Source organism: Falco peregrinus, chromosome 3, assembly GCF_023634155.1.
Source record: "Falco peregrinus isolate bFalPer1 chromosome 3, bFalPer1.pri, whole genome shotgun sequence".
Lineage (NCBI taxonomy): Eukaryota > Metazoa > Chordata > Aves > Falconiformes > Falconidae > Falco > Falco peregrinus.
In genome coordinates this window covers 79,643,148-79,649,171 of record NC_073723.1, presented here as the reverse complement: position 1 = coordinate 79,649,171, position 6,024 = coordinate 79,643,148, and positions in this window count along the sequence as shown.

Here is a 6,024-nt window from a genome sequence, read left to right as displayed (position 1 = left end):
CTGCTAGCTGTCTCCAGCACTCCTCATTTTTTGGAAGCTGGTGAGCACACCCCTGACTGACTGTGGACTGAAAAACATGGACAAAACAGCTTGGCCACTGTCCTGCTCTCCAGTGTGCCTTTCTTGCAAGAAACCCCATCAACTATTACTATATTTAGGATCAATGGCCTCAAAGATGCAAAGATGCAAAAAAAAAAAAAGGGGGGGAAACCACACTGAAATTATTTCAGTGAAGCTTGAATTTAGAAAAACTGCAGTCAATATCCATAGTTCAAACAGTATAAAATCCTAAAAAGAATTTCTGTATCTTACATTTTTGTTTTGCTAAAAAACTCTGACTGTATGATCCTAAGCAATTTAAGAACTGAAGTTTTTCAAAACTCACTTAAGTCAGAAATATGTGTTATCTTACTGTAAAAATACTTCTACACTGTTATGAGTATGATCCAACTGGAAAAAAAGAAAAGAAAAAGGACAAAAAAAGGAAGAGGTTCATAAGAAGAGTAATACACCATCAAGGCTTTCTGCATAGAAAGTTGAGCGTCACATGTTTTACATAAACCTGGGGTACAGACTGTGCTTAAACCAGCCTTTTTTCTCATCTCCCCACCCCCCCCACCCCCTTTTTTTTTTTCCTAATGCAAACAAAGAGAAAACCAGGAAAAAGGCATTTGGATTAATACCCCAAGTCCCATTTTAAGATTGTGTGAGTTTTTCTCCCAGATACCTAATGGTAGAGAGACACAATGGTAGAGAGAGAGCTTTAAAACTTTCACCATGTGTAAAAAGCTGCCCTGAAAAAGTATTGTTAAAGTTACAAAGTCAAGTACTCAAGAGACAGCAAAGCAAGAATTAACCTTGCCTACCTTCATTTGCAACATCATGCAGTCTTTAAATACATCATGACAGGGATTTCTTTTCTAAAGCCTCCCCCCACCTCATGTACTCTTCAGAGTATGAAACATCTTCAGAGTACATGAAGAATGAAGTTCAAGTAGTAAGCAGGTCTTTGATATTTTGGTTATTTTTATTGTTCAGTATTTGTCCCTAGGCTTCACCCATGCACACCACTCAAACCCTGAGCTGAAGACAGAATTATTCATTTCCTTATGGGCTTCCCTATGGTGCTTATCATGCAAAGCTCTGTGAGCTTCATGAAGGTTAATTTATCTTAACAAAACCTCCCCAAAGTGACAGGATAATATATCACACTTTACAGACAGGTAGCAGAGGCACACAGACAACAGTCAATGCCATGCTACCAGGACTCAGGGCATGCTTTTTTGTCACATTTTGTAATAATTTGTACCTTCAAGCACAGCATCCATTCACATTAATTGCAACTGTGACTTCTCAGTGCTTCTTCATCTCAGCCTTCAGGATCTTGAGGCAGGCATTCAGAAATGAGCAGCTGGCCATTACTGACCATCTATGAAACATCTGATGTAAGGGACTGTGCAGCATCACTCAGGAACTCTGGCAGCCAAAGACAGATTCTGCTTCTCCAAGCCAGAAGTTAGCTGCCCTGAGGGGAAGGCATCCTTTCTCTTCCGATACTTGCAAGAAACAAGAGAGGTACCACATACAATGGCATCCTTTACTTGCTGGGCCTGAGCAGGAAGCCATTCTTAGACTAGGACAATTTTTGTGAAGTATGAGCCCAGGTTAAAAATAAGAGGGATTCACCTGAAGTAGAGCTTGCTTATATCTGCATGCGAATGAAAGGAATGGATTAAGATAATGGACAGACTTCATTATGACATTTTCTAACTTTCAACCCTTTCCTTGGTGCTTCAGCTGCAGCTAGTTCCTTTGCATGTCTCTTCACTCTGTGAAGAAGTTTGCACTTAGCATTCAGGACTGAGGAATTTAGGCATGGTGAATGAACACAGGCTTCTAACAGATATGAGCTGTTACTGAGAAAGTGCAACCCACATTTTTTCAGACCTTTAAATATGGCCAAATGTGCAGGAATTTTCACAAGATTAGCAAAGGTACAATGCCCAAACACAAATGGTATTTCTACAAAACATAATGTCCTTGATCCAAAGAGTAAGAGTGTGAGGGTACTTCAAATAGAAGTTCTAAAAGGTAAAACAGTACTTATTTCTTATCTTTATTATAATCCTCTCCCCTTCCACTGTTGGTTTCCTGGATAGTTGATTTGCATTTGAATAAAAGTGGAGGAAACTCCAAACCTAACCACCACCTGAAACCCTGAAAGACATAACTAACATTGAAATATCACAGCCCAGATGCTTAGTTTCACAAACTTACACATTTACAAACTACAAGTGTGGAGTGTATGGTTTGTGTTTATGCAGAACAGTAATCAGAACAAGCATTTCACTGAGGTAACAAAATGCATCATTTGGCAAGTATTCTTCAGACTGGTAAGTGTCTTAAATGCTACTAGTTTTAAAAGGTCATACCTTTATTTTCTGTCATGGTTAAGGTTAGGGTGTTACTTTCATTGTGAAGTAGTTGCTAGTTGTATTACCATTTCAGGCGACCATGGTAACATCATACACAGATATGAGAAATTATTTTCCCAGAAATGCTTATAACATACAGATTTGTTTAACTTTTCTTTGTTCTTTGAAGATTACAAATTCTCCGAGCATAGCCAAAGCTCTCGCTGTTCTGGATATTGGTAATTCTGTTCATGTGTTACCTCCTTAAACTGAGTAAATATGTAATTGTGTAAGAAGTCCCACTGATACTCTCAGGTTTGAAAGTTTACCACCACAAATTTTTGCATAATTACTACCAAAATAATTACTATTGAGTTACGCTGTTATTAGCTCTGCTAAACTTGCAAGAATCATAACACTGAAATGTGGCTGGTTGGTTGGTTGGTTGATTGGTTTTCCCCATTACAAATCAAGATTTTTCATAGACTTCCTATAAATTTTAATTACTTTCAGAAAAGATATAGCAATACATTGCAAAGAGGCAACAGTTATATGCCAGAAGAGGCTCATATAAGCACTTGTGTTAAAGGCAAACAGCAGCCCTCAGTAAAGAAAACCAACCTCCTTCTTAAATCTAATAAGCTAGAAATTTCATCAGAAATGCAAAATTTCGCTTGAAATAATAAACAATTTTTGAAATAACAATAGTGATGAAAAAGAGATCCGAAAATATAAAAAAACCCAATATATCAAACAGAATATAAAAAATTAACTTTTTTCATTTTCATTTTTAACTGAGCTTGTTGGATAGCAACACTCACTCATGGTCTCATGCAGAGATAATTCATCAGCTGACCAGCTTCCTGCAGGGTAAGACAGCCCATACTCTTTTGTGGGACCAAAGCACTCCAACTGGCAGTACAATAGCTTTCATTTCTAACCTTTATAGAGCTTCAAATCATAACCTCCGTAGCTGCTTTTTCCCTTGACAGTTAAAGCAGATGCATAGACCCGGGGTCTATAAGCTGGACAGAGTGGTGAACTTGCATGGCCATTTATAGTTTTGAAGGAGCACTTGATCTGGAACATGTACTGAAGCAGTAAAAGACAAGGGATAAATTACACAGTTCAGCTCCATGGCAGCATAAATGGGTTTTCCATTATTACATTTCTTTGGCATGCTTGAAAAGTCATACCACTGTGCATGGACATTCTGACTACGACCTGGGAGAGTGTCCAGTGTTAGAATCATTGAAAGGGGGAAAAAGAGGCAGTAATTCCTCATATAAACTATATCACTCATGCTATAAAGCACAACTGATCCTTCTCACATAAGTTAGGTTACCTGAAAACTCTCAGAACAAAAGGCAGAGATTTCACACAAAGTAACTAGACACATTCACTGCCTAGATTCATGCAGCATGGTTGACTGTGGAGAAGCCACATCCATCAGAGTGAAATTTAACATTGGTAGCATAAGGTGGATTATTTCTGTTTTCTGTTTGGAATATTTGACAGAATCATATGGTTTGTTGCAGCATGAGCAAACTAAAAATAATAAACATCAAACCAAGTTTTAGGATTTTTTCAATTAAATACATTTCCTAATAAATACATCTTCTGTACTGATATTTTAATAACCAGCTAATATTATTTTGCACCTCTCTGTGACAGTAATTTAATATTTCATTAGTTCCATTGACTACAAGGTATTTAGGAAAATTATTCTTGTTCCTAAATTACAAACTGATAAAATTAAATGTACCTATCAAATGTGTTGAACTGGAATAAGCAGAAAAAGAAAAAAAGTGATCTATTTTTGTTTTCTGCTTTCCTTCTAAACCAGGTGATGCTGCTTGGATTCTTTTTCCTCCTGTCTAATTTACATTTAACTTGACTGCTGATAATATGTCTCTAATTTGTAATTTCAGCTGATTACTGATGACGTACATGGGTTTGAAGTGAATCCTATAATCAGCCTTCATTTTCAGGAGTGACAGGATTTTGGCTGCCCATCTGAAAAGGATCTGATTTCTTTTATAGAAACTATTGAAACTTTCACCATCTGAACCTGTAAAGATCCCTACAGTATGTGTCTAATCACTGAATCACTTTACAGTCCTTGACTACTTCAGATAATGTAGGTCCACCACCTTTAAAGACTTGTGCTTTTCTTTTGCTTTACAGGTTTTCCTTATTTTTCAATATATCCATGATGACCTCCTTTAAAGTAATTAAAACTCTGTGATAATAGAAAATCTTTCAGGCAACATAAATATTTTCCTATTTGGTGGATCATTTTAATAATTTAAATTATATTTGATTTATTGTACTCATTTTTTACTCAGAATTACTGCTATGGTAAAGATATGATATTAGTGGAATAGACCATTACCATAAGTAAATGCCTCCCTTATTTTCATAAATAAAGATGGGAACTCATGCAATTATAAAGCAAATACAAGCTAAAATGTAGACAAAAGGATTGATCTCCAGTCAAATGGTGATAGTTCTGTGTGAGAGATCTCTGCAGGTACGTAAAGTGCCTTGTATGCACGTAATAATTTGAATGGTGCAGTAAGGTGAATGTTGCATCTTGTACCATTGTGAAACTACTGCACTCCCGTTACCAAGAATGACAGAACCTGTCCAGGTCTTCATCCAACCAAAAAACATACTGCCCATGCGGATAAAATTGCCTTTATTTTGGTACGGCTTATATCTTTTTTTTAGTCTCTGATTAGCAGTTAAGTTCAGCTATTCAGCAGTCTGAGTGATTATCAGGTGTTCTTTTCAGATTCTATTTAGTCTTTATTTCAACCTTGTGAAGGTATTTGGTGTTTGCTTAGTGCAACAAGCACTTTCTAGATGGCTTCTTAGTACAAGCAGTACGACGATTTTAGTCAGAGAAGTTCCCTCAGTGCAGATGTTTTTCAGGGTGTTTTGAACACCTAATACAGTCAAGGTTAGTCTCTTGTCTAAACATTATTAATGTACATAGGCAGAAAACAGAGAAGAGAGAAGGAAACATTCACTGCAAGAGGAAGCATTCTTTAATATGCTGTAAACATCTTCTCTGGTGTACACAAATATATTACTGTGAATAATCTGTAGGATATCGAAATCCATTTTTTCCTAACTAAATATTTGTCCATATAAATCTATACAATTACATGTATCCTAAGCACACTCAAGTATCATCTTCTTTATCTGTCTTTGAAGACAAAATGAACAACATTTTACTGTAAGATGCTAGAAGCATAGTTATTTGGAGCAGGCAATAATGACTACAATAGGATTACTGAGCAACTATTTTCCCCTCAGACCCTGTAAGAGGGAGAGAAAAAGGAGAAAACAGAAACAGCTTAACTCACCAAAAATCAAACCACTGCATTGCCCTCTTAGCCACTGAGTGTTTTGGGATGTAAGACCGAAGATTACATCAGTACAATAAAAGCTCCCTGCTCTCTCTACAATCACAAACTGTACACAAGGGGCGGGGGGGGGGGGGGGGGGGAGGAAAAAAAAAAAAAAAAAGAGTCAAAAAAAGCACTCAGCTTTACCAACATCACAGCCAGTAGAAGTCAGAACAGGTAGAGAGGTGTAAGGA